Raw genomic sequence first — 18989 nt, forward strand, 5'->3', positions numbered from 1 at the left:
AGTTCAAGAACTTTTAGTCGAACTTTGCTGACTCATCGAGAAATTGGCGTTGTTTTGCTGCGTGCAGGGGCGACGCACAAAGTATTATTGTGCGGTACGGATGGTGCAGTCGGTTTTCGCTTGGGTAGCTTTCCGTTTTATGAGCGGGAAATAAAATTAATTATTGTTTCTAGATATGGGAAACAATCTTTCAAGCTGATCCGAGACGCGGTAAGATTGTTGGGCAAAGTCAATGACCGGGATAAATTTGTTTGAATTAAAAATTGTAAAATTTCATGGAGATTACATGTTAAGAAAATACTTTGGAAATTGTTTAGAAACGGAATTTATTATAATTGTATTGTACCCCATATTGAGTCAAGGTACTGACAGTTTATTCTAACAAAATTGCATTGTTAATGTTAATATTGTTTGCTCTACATCATCACATGAAACTATTGCATTAGCCTAGCCTTTCTTCCATGTGTTAGTTAAGCTAAATTCCCATGAAGAAATGGATGTATTCAAATCACTCAATAACAAGTGCTGCTGAACCATACTGTTTCTCCAGAAACGTCAATACACCGGCCCATCCATTTACATGTCTCAGTGCATGTCTTAGTACATGTCTCCACCATACAGGAAATATTCTCAACCACATCCACAAACCACAGGACACAAGAACAAGTTACGTTCGTGCTTGGCTATTGTAAAAATGCTAATGACATCGAAATGCGGTCGCTCCTTGTGCTGGGCAACCTGACGTGCATCGCAAATCATTCACGCCCGATTGACGGCAACTCAACCGGTGGGCCGTTTTATGCTCCAGCTACCATACCATGCTGTGTGCAAGTGTGCGTGTGTGTCCATTGGCGAATAAATCAAAAATCAACAATTGGTTGAAAATTGATCTCCACTTCTCCGCTACTGCGACTAGCAACGGTAGTTGCTGCCGATGCCAGAGCAATACCACAGACAATTTACCACGACAACTTTCCCATCCGAAAACTTTGTCGTGCCATACAGGACGTTGGGCTTGCCCCTGTCACTACCATCATTGCGGTGGGCTGCGGCTTGTTGGTTTTCCAATCGCTGCACTGTCTCCCCTTCTCTATACATTTCCCTCTTACCCTCTTGTTCTCTCTACTTGTATCCCTTGCTTGATGGTGTTTCGTTGACGAATTGAGGTTCGAATTTCTCAATAATTTCTAGAATTGTGATTCACCTCACATTTGCAGCCACTTCCAAAATGTCCGCTTTCGGTTTCTTTTAGTCTGCTGCCCTCTAGCGATAATCCCTCATGGAGTGTTCCTGAAAGGGGCTAGTTCTTTGGTGTTCATAGGACGAATTTATGAAGCTATCTTGTTCTGCTCGGTGCCAAAGTCATGCTGCATTGAATTTTGAGCGAACGGCAACTGAAAATGCAAACGACACGGAACGGTTTCGCTACCTTGTGGTAACTGCATGGTAGGAAAATGATATTGATTATTATCGCACCCGAGTGATCATACCGGAGTGTCCTGCAACACCGAACGAGTAACAAGGAGTTTTCGCCTTTGCATGGAGCCAATGCGTGCGGACGAGACAATCATGACGCAGTATCCTAGTGTCATTGTGGAAAACTGGACACGAACACTGCCAGTGCCGTTTTCCCCAAAAAGGCCAGTAGCATTGTCACACAACTTCCACTCCGGGTCGGTGGAATGCGTTTCGCACAAAAAAGGGTTCATGAGTGTCATTTTCACCCATGCTCTAGATGTTGCATAGAGCAATGCTAGATGCTGGACGAGGAGAAAATAGACTGATAACTGATGTTAAACCACACAACATTTCATCCGGGTGTAGCGAATGCTGCTTGTGAGGTGATGGCATTGTTGCGGTTACTGCGAATGGACCACCTGCCTGGTGAGGCACCATACCTGCTGACGTGCTGGGAAGGTTTCACTCCCGAGAATATACTAATGCACTATGCGTTCGTATTGTTGAGTTCGTAATATGTAACCTGAACACAGGATGCATTCAATTAAGTTAGGGCATGGGTTTCCATATTTTTAAAACAAATATTTCGGTAATTAATGTTAATATTGATGTTAGGAGAAACAAAACACATTTACAAATAAGATGAAAATAATCATTCTGATCGACCATTGTGCGGCTGTGGAACAAGGACAAAATTTAAATCATAATATGCCAATGATCTAATTCATCACTGCCTACAGATGACGACACAATCCCAGTGTCGGCAACTAGGGCGTGTACACTCAGAGCTTACCCGCTGCAGGGATGGCTTCTATGTCGCATCCCAGGACCTTGACAACCTCGTCACGCATCGTTGCAATGACAAGCTAGACAGAGCACACTCACACACACAATGTGTATTCCGTACGCATTCGCCTTCCCAGTCCATGGTTTCGGTGGGCTTGTAATTGCACACGGGGCTCGTGTTTCACACCGATGTTTGACATGACTTTGGATCGTACCCACCCGTCAATGTGGTGAGCAGGGCGAGATTTGCACCTTTGCATCCATGAAACCTCAAACCCTGTGTACCCTGGCAGTTTTTAGGGGGTTTGGAGGTGGGAAGGGGAGGGTGGTTACCCATCTCTAGCGTATCGCTCAACAAACACACACCATGGCAACGGCTGCGTCAGCCGTGGTGACTGCATCTGCTACATTTTGGTTGCATAGTAGGCAAATGAATTCAATTTCAACCGTCCAAAGCGGGCTGGGTGTGGGGTAGGTGAATACGGCCGGGTGTTACTTCCATCAGAAACCGCATCGAACACAAGGATTTACATTGAGGTCGAGAAAAATGGAATGTGGGTTAGGAAATTTTACCATTATCATGCACCAACCTTCCCTAATCATCCCCTCGGTAGTGATGACAAGCTGCACACACACACACACTCACACACACACTCGTAGTGCACTGTTGCACGCTGTCACCGGCAGTCACGGCGACGTATGTCATCGGCCCGCGAACTGTGCAGCTGCGCTGGGTCGGCGCAGATGCTATCCGAAGCGCACGAAGGTGTGTCCCGGCGCGCATTTCGGTGGCGATGTTTGCGAAGATGCTAGATTACACTTCAGGTTTGCACATTGTCCTACGTAGGGAAAAGTTGGTTCCATCTTTGTAGCGTAGCGTCATGGCAATGGTGTGATTTGCGGAACGGAACGGACTTTCTAACCCCTCCCGCCCCCGGAACACACTTGCCAGTGCCTACAGAGGGTCGTTAGAGTAATCAGTCCCTGTGGAATCATAATCGTACGGTGTAAGAGCCGGTGTACGTTGGCGTACATGCCGGTGTCACGTGCCGCTTTGTGATTTTGAACAATCCAAACAGGTAGCAGCAGGTGAAGCTGCAAAAGTGTAGAAGTTCAGCCAAAAATTAATCTTTACGGCAGCATTATCTCGGGGGCACAAAATGTAACGAATGAGTTTTGCACTCGTGAAAAACTGATGATAGGTAGTGATTCAGGAGCATCTGAAGTCACACCTAATATTATGATGAAGCAATAAATGTGAATAAAAGTGATTTTTGCATTTATATAAATAGATACAGAATGAATAAGATTACAAATGAAAAATGGTTTTAAGTTTTCTTTTTATTTAGTTTCATTCATTCAAAAATATTTAATAGCAAGTGTTTTCTAAAATAATAATAATAAATCGATACACCGCACTAGCCTTATTGCTAAGACGTATAGCTTAATTGTGAGTTTCGGCTATTGCACAAACCATGTGATTAAGTTTCTTTGACAGTTTTAATAAGCAATTTTTGTGGTTGAATTGATCTTATTTTCTCAACAATTAAACCAAACGCTTGCGATAAAAAAAAGGTTTAACAGACCATGGGTAGACTCACCGGCACCGAGGCCGTCCTATTCAGTACGACGCAACACAAAAAGCCAATTCGTTGTTTGTCATTAAAAACACCTTTGCTATGGAAGGTGACGGTACGATGGCATTGTTTTTGGTGTTCCGGTGCTAAAAACAAACACAAATGCCACCATTTTGAGCGAAGACTCTACAAAACACACACAAAAACAACGGCAACGCGCACCCAAAACCCGCAGCACCAGTGAGCTCATTTGTCTTTTTGACTGGGAACTATTTTTCACCCTCGCGCAAAAGTTGGTTTAACTGACACACAATGTATGTATATGTATGTGCGACAGACAATGAGACGACATTACGGAGACGCTGGGTTGGGTCAAGATGCGGCGCCGGCAGTGCGAGAGTTGATGGAAAATGGAATTGTGAGTTTTCTTGCACTGTTTTCCCGTTAACGTTATGGTGGAGAAGCGTTGTTTCTTCCGTTTGCTCGTAGCCTCTGACCCGGGTTTCACTCCCCCCACTCCATCCCCAACACACACACACACACATATCCACATTTACCACGACTCACCGATTCACCACAGTGCTTCTCTATGCTCTTCAAACGAATTTCTAACGCAATGCACACCGCTAGAGATTTTCCTTCCCTCTTTACATTAAAAGTGTGGCACGCTCACACTTTATTATGTGACATTTATTACCACCAACTTCCACAATTTGTACTTTTGTAATACGCCACCCAGGTGCATAAATCATCATCCGCCGGCAAATTTGTAGTCTGCTATCTACTTTGTTCTTTTCTTGTTGACTCGTTTAGCACTCAAGATTCGGGCGCGTTGGAAGCGACACTCTATAATGTGAAAACAAGCAGCCAGAAACGGAACGGAAAGTAGGAACCAAAAAGAAAGTAGTGAACAACATTAATTTGTTTGGACAAAACAGCACCATATCTACCATCAAACAATAAAAAGCTAGAGAAAAGTAATGTAAAACGCGTTTTAGTTTGTTATTGCTTTAGGTGTCAAAAACGAGACGGAGGTGTGATTAATTGGACGGTCCCGTGGGACAGTCGTCAACTCGAACAACTTAACTGCATGTCCGTCGTAAGTTCAAGCCTCGTATGAAATGTCCTCGGTTGCAAGGACTGACTTAATCGATACTTAATAATAAGTTTCAAATGTCTGTATACGTATTACAGCATGACCATGTAGGTCGATACGCCAAAAAGATCGATTTTAATATAAATCCATGACGCAAACATTGCAATATAAACTGTATTGAAATCAAATATTCTTGACTAAATATAAACGATAATTTCAAAAGTTGAATTATGTATGATAAGCCTTAAAAATAAAGTCTACACATTTGTCTCTTCCTTGTAAGTGTTTATCTCGCTCCTTTCTTTCAGGTTTTTGTTGTACTTCATATAAAATAATGTAATATAAAATTATATTATCCCATAATGAGCACAGCGCATCTTAGCATAGCTTCATTTTGAGCACTTGGTTATGCACTGCTGCTTCCGGCAAGCAATATAAACCATTTGCACAGTGTTAAAAATAAAGCATGCTCGGTCGGAAGCATTTGAGAATTTGAGCTCGGTATCAAATGCGAACCAAAAGGACGATTTTGTAAGATGAAAAGGAATGGTTTTCATTCCTAAGTCACTTTACCCGTATAAGGAATCACGGTAAGAGGATGCCGCTGGTCCGAGGCGAGAAGCAAAAAAGAATAACCTGAAGCATCCTGATGTACCCCAAAAAAGTGAACAAGTTTCAAAATTCAATTTACAAATAGTGCAGCTTTCCGGGAGCTATGGTTTCATGTTTCGTGCCATGCAACCGTACGCTCCCGGCAAGCACCCGGCAGGCAAGGATGCAGATGTGCACGCAGAGCGGTGCAGAGGATGGTCGGCTAACTTATGCAGCCGTGTAAGTAAGTTGCTTCATTTTGCAAAAGGATTCCTCCGAAGCTCCGAAAACAGCTCACAACTAGCGATGAATGTTTGCATCGAATTTAATTTAGCTCGCAAAAAGGCTCTTCCAGACGCTTGCCAGTCAAGCGCCCCCAGGCCTGGTCAACTGGCTACGACGGAAGGCTTTTGTGCGAGGCAAAAGTGACGCAAAAGTTTTTCACCTTAGCCACACCTCCGCCAAGCTCGGACACGACATGACTAGGGCCGGATGTCCTCCTAGGCCGGAGGTTTGTTTTCATGTACGTGATGACCTGTTTGGGTATGTGTGTGCCTGCGAAGTTCGATGTTCTGCGAGCGTTCGATTCGCGTATGTGCGAGTTTCCCGCTGGAGAACGAAAGGCAAGCCCGAGCAGGACAGGGAAGATCTCGAATCACTGTTTCGGAACGCGCACCGGAAGTGAGAATATATTGAAATTTATTGCTATTTGCTAGTTTTCCTGCCACAAAATTTATCTCGAAAATCAATTAGTTTTGATTAGTATAAATTGCAATGCATTTATATTTATCAGATTGCTTCGCACTACACTGACAGGCACGGTGGCCCTGGAACCTGCAACAGTAGGGCTGCAGTTTCCTTGCAACTCACACCAACAACATACACCCATCGGTGAAACGATTCCCCTATTTGAGTGTATCAATTCTTCACCCTTGTCGCACACTTCCATGCCTCTCACATACGGGATCAGGTCACACGTCCGTGTTCGGTGCGTGGTGGTGTTATATCCAGTGCTTCCATCGCCCAGCACCGGCAAACAGAAAACTGATGACACAAACTTAATAATCTGCGTCCGTTCCGCGTTATTCCGATCGATCGAACTCTGCTAGGGAAGGTGTTTCCAGCTGCGAAGCTTTCCGATGCTGAGTTTAGGGAAGCAATCGAAACTATAGCAAAACTGTCCAATGACACCAGTCCAATGTGGTAAGGGGTGGGGAGGCCGGGCATCATTTTCCTCCGAACGAAAATGATCAATGGTACGTTCCCAAGGCTCCTGCAATTAGTGGCGAAAGGGGAACAACTATATAATAAATCAGATGCTCATTTTTCAGCTCACTGAGCAAACGGGGAAACTTTTCCCCAAACCTATCCTGTATTCTTTGTATGTGAGTGTGTGAGTCTGTGTAAATATTTTGCACCTTCTGATGACGAGTGTGTGTTTGGTGCGAGAGAGCTCGGTTCCGTTGCCATCGCGATTTGCATGGTGGTGTATTTCGAGCACATCGATCGTGATCGCATGCGGTGGTGCTTCGAATTAAACATGCTTGCGTACTTTGGCTGAAGTACGCTCCGTCATGCCAGTGTGCCAGTTTTTAATTGACATCCAACACTTTCCTTAATGGTACTGCACCTTATCTGTATAAAATTTCTCTGCATAGCTGTAAGGAAAGACATCATCAAAAAGGGAAACAACCACTATACAACACTTTGGTACGGTAGGCGCACCATCGTCAAGCTTCTGTAATCTAACGAAGAGCTCTAATTTTCTGGAATAAACCATCCCGAGCACACCACAGCTTGGACAGGACCTAGTAAAGTCGTTCAGTTAAAAGAAACTTTACAGTATTTCAAATTACTTCACGCTTGGTCCCAAGTAAATGACAAGCAGCATGCAACAAGCCTCATCCGGCCTGGGTCGTGATTTTCAACGGAATCTGGTTGGGAAAAGTTAACCAGCCCCCTTCAACCACCAGCACCAACATGACCGCGTACTTTCCCCGTCCACGTGTCTAGCAACCACTTCTCGTTGCCACAAATCGAAACGAGAAATGTAATTAAAAGTTTCCCATTACGATTCAAATATTTGATATACACTTTTTACACTGTCCTACTGCCTCTTTGCCTACACGCCATCCTCAAACACACACACACATCCACGCCATTCACCGCTGGCCCTACCGCCTACCCTTTCGATACAAACCACACTCCTACCAACCAACCCGGCAACTCCCGCCTATGGCTTAGCGCTTTGGTTGTGCCCGGCGATTTGTCAGCGGCAAATTAGGACGTGGTAAGTTGTGACGTTTGCTAAACTGAAAAACATAATTCGAGTAACGTCGAAACCCCGCGCACCGATCTCGTCAAGCTTTGTGTGCCGCGTTGGAATAGCAGGATAGGCGGCGATTCGATACAAAAACTCCGTGTGCTGAGGGTCGGGCGAGAGACGGGCAGAGTTTGCAATCGTTCGATCGTAATCGGTTTTTGATTGGGAAAAACTCTGCTCGCTTGGTCGTGACGTAAGGTTGGGCAAAGTTTTGTATAATCTAAATATTTCGAGCTTCGAGGACGGTTTCGTGGTGATGAAAGAGCAGGGGGCAACTCGCAGCAATGGGGCAAAAGAGCAATATCAGTTGTTTTAAATATTAAGCGTGAAAGTCAATCTGATGAAGTTTAAATGAGATGCTTGATTTGGACATGGCTGAATGGATGTGATTATTTTGAACGATGTTTAATTGCATGCCGTAAGGTTTCTTGGAGATATAAGGTAAATATGACAAATCATCCCGAAAGACTTCAGATTAAATCCATTGAGAATGAATGTTGGGAAATAGAGCGTTTTGGTACATTTTAATTAAAACAAGACGGTATTGTGCTAGACAACGTTTGTAATGCCTGTATAGTATTGTGTATTGCTTAAATAGTTAATACTTCTGAAAAACATTCAATTGCAAGAAGATTTTTATAAAATACATTACTGCCAATGCCAATCTACTATTGACTCTTAAGGATTTTTGTGGTATTTTAATAGTAATCACGTGGAATATTAAAAAAATAATGTAAACCTATGAGTATACTATCGAATCAAAAAAAAAAATTACAAAATATTACTTCAATATACAGTCCTGCAACTAATGAATTAATTAGTCAGTCATCCATATGGGGACACGGTCCATTTGGAACTTGAACCCATGGCGAACATGTTGTTAAGTCGTACGAGATGACGATTGTACCACCAGACCGACCCCGGCAAAAATCTAGGGATGTATAAATGCAACGACCATGAAAATGTGCGCACATTACCTTACACTCATGTTTCATCAGAATATGTGTTGAAATTTGTAAGTTTCTATCGATTTTTATGTTTTTCCATGACTTAAAAACTTTTTTCGTGCAGTTTTGAAATGATCGGTTAAGACGGACTCTGGTATAGGAAAGATGTACACCATGAAGGGTAAGATGTACAGGACATCTGTAGAAAACGTTGGAAATAGAAGAGGGTTAGTGTTTTAACACTTCCTATTGCTTTCCACGTCCTGGTACGTACATAAACCAATTCTAGGCCAATTGCAACGGCGGTTCATTCAGCAATGAATTTAGGAATTGTAAGCGCCGCTTATGCAGAATGCAGAATCTAAAGCATTATTGAAATATCGGGTTCTAGTATCTCACGTTGCTCCAGCTTACAGAATAACAGTCCAGAACTTCCCTTTAGGAAATTACTCCGCGGAAAATCCGTGATCCCAGCTTATTTGAGGACTTTTTAATAGATCAAACCATTTTTATACCATTTTAAAATTAAACTCTTTGAACTTTGTAAACCCATAAAATCTCTATTTTATTCCTGAACGATGTCGTATCAATGTCTCATCTATTAATTACTTAGAGTTGTCCAAGTAGTGACAAGATATTGGATTTTGTAAAGCGCCTCATCAGCGTCGAGCGAGTAATAGCATAACGAATAGCTGCTATTTTAACTAGTGTGCCGTTTCTCGCATATTTCCATTCTTTCTCTAGTTGCTGCATGGTTTATATCTTCCGAATACCCTTATTTAAGGTATTTGATACAATATATTAATCATTATTTGACATAAGAAGTAAAATAAATCAATAAATTCGGTGTCCATCTTTTCCTAAGACAAAGTGTTCGTCTTTATTGCTTTATTGCTATCATTCTAATTCTTCTCCAGTTTTTTTGGTTTATAATCACCACAATTAATTCATGGAATAAAACTTCCGAAAATTAAAACAATACAAGATGAATAGCTTAAGATCCGCAACAGTCAAACTAAATCCACCTGGGTGCGCACGATTGAAAATTTGTTTTGTTCGTGGATTTTACCAATTTTGCATATACTATGTCAAAAATGTTCTCAAATGTGTATTTTTACTTCAAGTTTGGATGATACATTGTAGAATTATTCAAAAATTAACATTTTGATGTATTTATGAAAAGTGCCCATCTTGCCTTCAGTGTCAGTACCTTCTTCTTCTTTTGGTCCAACAACCGTTGCCGGTCAAGGCCTGCCTGTACCACTTGTGGGTTTGGCTTTCAGTGACTTAATTAATTGCCCCCATAGCAGGATAGTCACTCCTACGTATGGTGGCACGGTCCACTCGGGGCTTGAACCCATGACGGGCATGTTATTAAGTCGTACGAGTTGACGACTTTAACACGAGACCGCCTTTACCTTCCTTCCCCTAAAATATAAATAGTGTAATGAAATGATGTTGATAATCATGAGAGTGACAGTTTTATTTCTTTACCAAACACTATCTAAGCTTCTGTTTGGCTAACATTCGTAGCAATTACGTTTGAATCTCAAACAGCGTGCTGTTTATTATAGTGCCATCGATTTCCCAGCACGAACAAAAACGTGCCCGAGAAAACGCTCGAAACAACAGGTATCACTCAATGTGGCCAGCGACGAACTGACGTGCGGTTTGGTTCTGTTGCTGACTGCACCCGGGCCCTGATTACTGGAACGTCTCGGTACGTCAATCAAAGTTCATTTTCTAGATTATTAAATTTTTGATTATGTTGATATCGAGAACCATCGTTCACGTGCGATTCGCTGCTCGAGCAGGACGAAACATTAGAATGGAAACCTTGTTGTACGGCGTGAAAGGGCACTCCAGCACTGTAGGCACTACGCCTGTGCCAGGGCGGCTTGCAACAACCTGCACCACCTGTATCGCGCTCAGTGTGTAGATCCATCACACGACTCACACTTAACCTGCACAGCGAGGGGTGGTGGGATGAGTATTTGTGAAACAATAAACCTCGTTTACCAGCGTCCAACGCGTCCATCGCTTCGGCTCTTGCGTGAGTCGAGTGAATTTCCGGACCGTATCGACGGCGGATGTTTTGCTGCGGGTTTTGCTAACATCATTAGGTTCATTGTATTTCCGCTGCCTGCAAACGTTACGTGGCACCGGCGCGCACCATATCGCACGTCCATCACATTGTCGCCGCGGCTGAGGCATTCTGCCATGAATTGCTTTTCATTTGGATGAAGTTTTTCTCGCGCACTCGGTAGCTGAAAAGCTAAACATGCAAAGGGCGGACGGTATGCGGATTATCTCGTGCCCAGGCTCGACGGCCTGGCTTAACCTTTCGAGGTAGGTGTGGATGATTGCTTTAGTGGGATGCTGTTGCCTGTTGCTGTTTCCCATTACGGCGCTTTGCAGGTGTCAATTCAGTTGTCAATGATGGTGATGTTCATTCGCACTTTGCTCAACCAGTATGCCTTTCTTTTCAAAAGGCTCGTATTGTGTATTTCATTTCGTTATCTTTTTCATAGCATTTCGGGGAATAAGGGGAAAAGTACCCTGTGTCAAAATTCAATTTCCACTGCTTAAGCAAATTTGCTACCTCGAACAGACGTACTATGTGGACTAACAATTTTCTTTTTTGTTCTCTTTACAGGTAAGCATAATCAAACAGTAATGATGCCTTCATATTGTATAGGTAACGTAACTATTTTTTCGTTGTCCAATCAGTGAAGTATTTTACAGCTAATTAGTACAGGGTGTCGTTATTTGTCGCTGTTAAATCAAACTTCATGAAATACTATACAACAAATACGCTTGAACTTTCCAGTCACTGAATATTTAGCGTAAAATTGGATGCATTCTTCAACAAATTTAAACCATCCAATCTCAGGTCGAAGGACGCATCTTTAAATTTTACAACCATTTAACGGCATCCAGTTCATTAGAGCTCGTGCTTCAATGGCGATGAGATTAAAAATTTCATATGATATACCGTCGCTTGACGGCTATAAAGCAAGTTATGGCATACCACGTATCACATAGCGTTGCACATTGGTGGGATAGCACCGTTGGCTCAACCGCTTCCAAACGTGCTTGCAATAGCGTCCAATCTCATCAACGGTTTTCGCGGGCGAGAAAACTTAATTGAAACATTCCCTTTCCCATCGCTTCCTTCTGTCTTTCTCTATCTTTCTCACTCGCTACAAGCAAATACACTCACAAACACATGCCATAGAGTTCAGCCACATCGCTGCGAAGATAAGGCTAGAATTTATTGAAAATAATTTGGATATTTAGTGAAATATTCCTCGCATACTGCCACGACAATGCGTTTTGCGCGGAACGTCACGCTGCGTTCCGGAACGGAGCCAAGCCAGGTCTGCCAGGTTCGCCGGGAATGGTGTATAAAAATCTGCCATAAATAAACAAATCTCTCTAATTATGTTCCACCATGTTCTGCGGCACCGTCAACATTTAGGGACAAATTAGAGCCACACGCTCCTGAAAGTGGCAAGCACACCCGTACCACCTTGAGTAGCGCTCGCATACCTTCACCACGCCATGAAAACGCCATTTTTCTAGGCAGGACGAGACGCGTTGTGTTATTGTTCGGCTGTTGAATGTGGTCCCCGATGAGACGGTGCCGCAAACAGATGCGGCAGGGGGACGATTGTTACATGCATATTTCATTAATTTTACTCCGGAGATAGACGCTTCTTGGTCGGAAGAGATGCCGCCGTCGCGTCCAAATTGAACAGCAAGGTTAGCGCGTGATGCTGCTGCGATCTAGACCATTTTTGTATAGTAGAGTGAGCCGATGAAAAGCCGTCCGTAAATAAGATGACTGGAATAGCAAATTAGGTTACCCATCCTGTGCAGCATACGGTCGTTCCATCGACAATGTCCTTCTTGAGTGAAACCCCTTCCACCATTATTTGAATTCTTGCCGTTACAATCGTTCGAGAGGTGGTATTGAATTGAATTTATATTAATAAAGGAAATCATTACCATTCTGCGATGGAATGCTTACATCACAATGCAAAACATACGTTGGTAAAGCAAATTTAATCTGTTAATTTATTTAATTAATTTAAATGTTGGTTTGATCCCGGGGCTGATATACCAAATAAGACAAGCATGATAGCATGTCCAATATAGATACTCAACATGCCCAGTTTCTTGCTTATCTTTCTTTAGCTCAAAAGTACATGCTGCAACTTACTTCCATTGATAGCACAGTGACTGTAAGACATACAACACCAAAGCTCATAGCAAATTAGTTATGATTTATATTCCAGGGTTGCAACGAGTGCTTGAATATAGTTTCATTTTGTCCTGTTTTATGTCCGTCTTGTCTTATGGCCTCTTGAAAGTTTACAATTTGCAAAGCATTCGTGTAAGTTGCCAGGCAACTGTTCTGCACTGCAACGAAATGTCTTTGCTTTTTTTCGTTATGCTCTCCAGTGGCTAAGGACGCGTCCGTCTTTCGCTCTCTATCCGTTCTGGCGTAATCAGTCACAATGGGCAGTGGTTCCGTTTTCGTTTGAAAGTCTGTGTGTGCAGTCGTTTGAAAAGTTTTTGACATTTTCCATTGCTAGTCCTAACGAGCTTGAGGCAAAATCCTGGAACAAATTCTTGTTTTCATGATTAAGGTATGTTGCAATGTAAAGGAAGTTAAGAAAAAAGCAATGCTTAAGGTGAAAAAACGATTTTACAAGAAGTTGATCTCATAACGTGATTCTACCGGGTTCAGTTGATTATAGTGGCGACGGATGCATAGCGCTGTCCCTACAATGCTACATAAGCTTAACTGGTCCCAGGAAGGTTACATACCTTGCTTTATGATTTTTAGCTGTTTTGTGTTTTTAAAAGAGTATTATGATTACTTACCAGCGAACTTTATAACAAGTTTGCTGTAGCTGATGAACAAATCGAATAAATCTAAAATTGGTATTGGAAATATAAGGAGTCATTTAAATGACTGTAAAGACAATTAGGGGCATGCAAGTGTACAAGTGTAGTGTAAGTGTAGACAAACCAATCTAATAAAAAATCACGATAAACAAAATTGTTACGAACACTTAAACAACTCTCAATCAACTTCCTAGACAAAACATATTACCCTTGAAATAGTAAACATGAACCACAACTTTTTATGAAAAAAAAAAAACAATTGCCAAACAAAGCACGCAGCGAATCCCAGAATGGACTTTGGCTTCAGTGACTTATTGATTACCATACCGAGATTGTCAGTAATACGTATGAAGTCACGGTGAATTCGGGGTTCGAGTCCGTGAGGGCATGTTGGTAAGACGTACGAGTTGACGACTGTATCACGAGACCGGCCCTATATTTAATTACTTTTTTATTTTTAACCCAAGTAAATGACGTTTCAAGTTGAAGCCACAAAGAGACACTCACAAATATCAGAGTGCAATTTCACCACGACCACGGGCGTGCAATTTCAAATCACACTTTTGATCTTTCCCGGTTAGCCATTCATTATGCCAACAAGCTTATTGCACACATTTCACCCTACCGCATTTCACCATCGTATCTTAATTTTCTTCAAGACTTAACCACAACACCTCAAACATAAATTTGCTTTCTGTTTGCATATCATCAGAATTTTTACACCCTCCAGCCCACCAACACGCCAACATCTTCAATCAGCACAGGTGTGCTCGTCAAGAATCATTCTCCCATACCGTGGTTGTGTCTTCCCTTCCCAACGCACCCCTCTACTAGTAGTGGGAGCTCAAGATACGGCTCGGCACCATTCCGAGGGGCACCACCTGATTATCATATGTTTGTGTTACCGATCGCACGTCAGACACTGTCTGCGTGAAAGGGAGGCTGTAATTGAAACCTTCGCTTTGGTGTAAATTTTAATATTCAAATTAAAGTTTATGGCTCATGTAGAATCTTCCGGCATTTGAGAACGCGTGCGGGATTGGGAAGGGGGAATGTTTTCCATACCATTACTGAGGTAGAACGTGTGATGATTGTCTTCCTGTGCGTCTTCTTTCAACACGCCATCGCGGCGCCAAGCAATTCCTGAAAGCTTTTACGGTTACCATCGTTTGCGGGCTCGTTTCGTATGTCATCAAGGACATTCTTGATTGGAGAGCGTACGAGGGAAAGTGTTTAATAGGTTTGCTCACACACTATTTGCGCGGTCTGCTGCTGTCGGTTGATTGGGGCAGCGTTTGTGCCTCCTCTACCTCATCGCTTTAGAATCAATAGACTAGAGCAGGTCGTCCGAAAAAGGGAGTAATCTAATCCTTCTCACTTGCTGATGAAAAATGACGACATCTTATTGCCAGTAAGGGGCAAGGAATACAAACCCAGGGCACAACGGAGTAATGTGGTTTGGAGCGAGCGCACACCTCATGCCGTACATCGTCTTGTCACAGGGATTATGGATTTTAATTGAATTTTCGAAAACTTTCACGCGTTTTACGAGCCGACAGAAGCATCAGCAGTTGCCTTCTGAAGCGGCAGTAACGTCTGAAAAGACGTTCATGGTTTCATATGTCCCTCACTAGGAACAACATAAAACTGATGGTACAAAATCGACATCAGAGTGGTTTTATGAAGTGGTTGGCAACCAAAATTAAAAATATGAAAAACAATCTCTTGTTTGTACTTATAAAGTAAAATGTTTTTGCTTTTGGACTAACTCCAAAACCATAAATAAAGATTCGCAGCCTAGATAATCATTAGTCATAACCCATTGCACGTGGCCGACAAGGCGATGAATCCTTACAGATATTCAATGATAAATATAAATGCTCAATTCCACAAAATAATACTCAGTTTCCAAGAAAACGGAATCAATATATAGCCTGGCAAATGAAAATATGCTCTCAAGAGGTTTCGATGGGTGGAATTTACCAAAGGTAATGGAACGCCAATAACAACCTTTCACACTGGCATATTGATGGTTTCACCAAGGAATACTTCCTTTTTCATGGGAAGAAGACTTACAAAAGTACACTTACACCACGAAATTTGCCAAAAACCTTAGCTTCATTGGTTTGAAAAATAGCAGCAAGTTTGCACAACATATAAACGTACACACTCACACAGATCCCGCCAAGCATCGGGGAAAGGCAGCTGTCCGGGTTGTTTTTTTGTTGTTGTGGCGGAGAACGGATTGAAAGGAATCTTCGCACATTCGAAACACATGGGAAGGGAAAAAGTTTTAATGAGTTTTTAAATGTAATTGAAAAGTTTTGAATCCACTGAAATGATTAATTAAATTTTTCATTCCCCTTCTGACGGTTTTGGCGGGAAAAGGTATTAAAGTGAGGTAGTGACGAGCTTACCGGCAGCGACACACATGCTAGAAGACATCCGTCCTGTACAGAACCCTTTTCCACTGTTGGGATGAAAGCAAGTGTGTGTTTGGTGTTGGCATTGCGCAGCCTGTGTTTGTGCCTGTGTGCTATGTTGTTATTTTGTTTTGTTAATAAAAACATACGACAATACTAATTACTATCTTTTCTCGGAGTAATTGGAAAAAAGGATTTATGTTCTACCTAGGGTAGCGATAGGGCTTACTAACAATAATGAATACCAAGAACGGACTTGCTGGGAGAATTGTTCTCTGCAATGTTTGTCTACAAGCATGGTTGACTGTAGAATATTTCATTGAATAAACCTCTCAAGCGATGCTTCTACGACAAGACACCACCTTCATTAACACTATGGATTACAGAAACTCCCACCAAATAATCTTCACGCATATATCCAACAACCGTGCCATAAACCTACCCAGTTGATTTTACTCGTCAACTTAATACTATTCGTGAGGACCAAGTATGCCGTCAGGTTTACGTAGCATATGGTCTAGTGATGGGATCTCCGGACTAGATTTGTGAATCCACTCCTACTCCACCATTCTTAATCCGGATCCGATTCCAAAATAAATATGGCATTGAATCCGGTTGCTGCGTACGAATTAAGATTCAATTGGCTCCAATTGAATCATGATTACTGCGATCATATCCAAATGGCTATTTCACTACCGTGCTTAAATAGTAGAGCAAAATACTTACGCTCCAACAGTAAGCTTGCTAGCAACCCTAGCTCCTAGACAACATTGTTGTATTCATAGCTACACATATAAGCAAAAATTCGATCTTCTATGTACGTACCGACCAACAACCGTTTCCATGGGTTTCTGGTTGTTTCCAGATTTTTATTTTGATAAATCTTCTGATTTATGCTTTGCTTCCTTAATACGTGTGGATTCTTTAAACGATTTATTAACAGTTTCCCTCATATGTTTTACCCTTTTCCACAATAAGTAAGAATTATCTAAATATTTTTCAAACAAATTATTCAAAAAATTTAGAGCAACGCTCAATACCTTGTTGAATAGGACAAATAAATTCATGGAATCCAAATTATTTCTTGAAACTTGAAATAAATCGTGAATATCTAATAGGCAAATTGGAAAGTTCACAGAAAACTTATAGCTTGTAGTTACGTGGAAAGAGTGGATATAGTTGATCCGCATTCGATCCGGATTCGAATCCTAAAACAGTCGGATTCAGATCAATCCAAATCCGGCTGCAGACCCATTTTTCCCAACACTACTGTGTTCCATCTGCATGCTATTGGAAATGGTGCTGTCACGAGGTATCCTACCAGGCCGTTCAACAAGTAGGGCTTTGCACACGACCCTGGTAGCACGGTTGGGACGTTATTTTCCCTTTTCTTTTACGACTACAATAAAAGTAGACCTCCCTCGAATGGTACACAAGGAATGATAATTTGCACTCTCATAAATGTCACATCAATTGTCGCGTTCCAATAGGAAATATGGTTTGATGGAATAAATTCATATTTCGTGTGCGTGTAGGTACCGCATTGTGGAGTAATAATCTATAACTCATTCAAATCAAGCGATCTATTTATGGCTGAGTGCATGAAGAAATTTCGCCACATTGTTGCAGATAGTGCGCTTTGTTCACGTGCTGGCAAGCACTTGGTAAGCTTCCAGAGTGGTCTATAACTAAATTCAGGACGTGCTTCTTAACCCTGTCAGCGTTCAGTAGCTCCAATTGAAGAAAACTGGCGGAAATTATTCTTCTATTGGATTACGACGGTGCTTTTATGCAGGACACTTGCAAACCATACTGCTTCGGATATTTGTCTCGTTGAGGCTTATATTTTCTGCACGTGATGATAATAACACACGCGTCATAAAAAAATACCTTTGCCGATGTATGCCAAACGGCGAGAAAGTGAAGTGCGTAGTAGTGTGTAGGAAGTTGAAGTGGTTAGTGTACGGGCACAAAAGCACACTTCATTTGACATTCTACTGCTAGTGGATGGAGTGGTAACGTATTATCCTTCCTTTCTGGGCCACGGTTGCATGCACTTACGCACACACAATCGCACTCACTTAGTGCCGTCGTCTGCACGAAGCATCAGTGACACGGCTCCTAGTAGAGGCGCCTAAGTGTTTACATTCGCGATTTCTTTGCCGGTGTCGGAGTAGTTAGTACTTGAAACGATCGCGAACAGCAAGCTAGTTGATGGTGAGAGAAATGGATTGGAGATGCTGAATACGGCGTGACATTAGACAACAGACCATTCATTCGATATGGAAGCAAGAAATTACTCATAAAAGGTGGCATGAGTGTAGTTTGCAAACAAAAGATGCTTGAAAGTAAATGCTATATCGTTTATCTAAACTTTTTTTGTAAACGTTGCTAAATGTTTGACGTATATCTGTTTTTTCAAAACGGCATTTTTAAAAAATAGTTTCCTTAATTTTCGCTAATAAATAACGTTAGAAAAACTCATTAAGCGTTGTCTAATGTGTACGCTTTATACGGTGATTTAACCAATTTAACTCAAAAGTTCATTACTAATAACTATGAATATAATGTTTACAATAAACAAATCGCCAATCAAACGATTTAATGATTTGTTGTTTAATGTAAATTAAATCACGGTCAACAAATCAGGCGCATGATTATTTTAAATCCAGCAGATTACACACCAACTTTTTTCCCTTAAAATATGTACAAATCAACAACCTGTTTGTGATCGTTACAATAGAAACAAATGGAAAAGGAGTGTCCTTAAAATTAGTCGGGCGGAGAATATTCAAATTAAGCAATTTTCGGTTATTCAAATGAAGTTCCACAGGTAAGGATTTGTGCTTCATCCATCCATACCTTGTGGTT

At 41.8% G+C, this 18989-nt stretch overlaps 1 protein-coding gene across 19 annotated transcripts in view; it reads left to right on the top strand.

Moving 5' to 3' along the window:
- Positions 1–18989, top strand: part of LOC120897318 (CUGBP Elav-like family member 4) — a 324692-nt gene that overhangs the window by 118302 nt on the left and 187401 nt on the right. Inside the window, exon 1 of one of the 19 annotated variants that reach the window (XM_040302103.1) lies at positions 11460–11476. The exons of the other annotated variants lie outside the window; for them this stretch is intronic. The gene's annotated coding sequence lies outside the window, so the exon portion shown is untranslated. Of the gene's footprint in view, positions 1–11459; positions 11477–18989 lie in introns of those variants that run through there. 19 annotated transcript variants of the gene reach the window in all.

This window comes from Anopheles arabiensis, chromosome 2 (assembly GCF_016920715.1).
Source record: "Anopheles arabiensis isolate DONGOLA chromosome 2, AaraD3, whole genome shotgun sequence".
NCBI lineage: Eukaryota > Metazoa > Arthropoda > Insecta > Diptera > Culicidae > Anopheles > Anopheles arabiensis.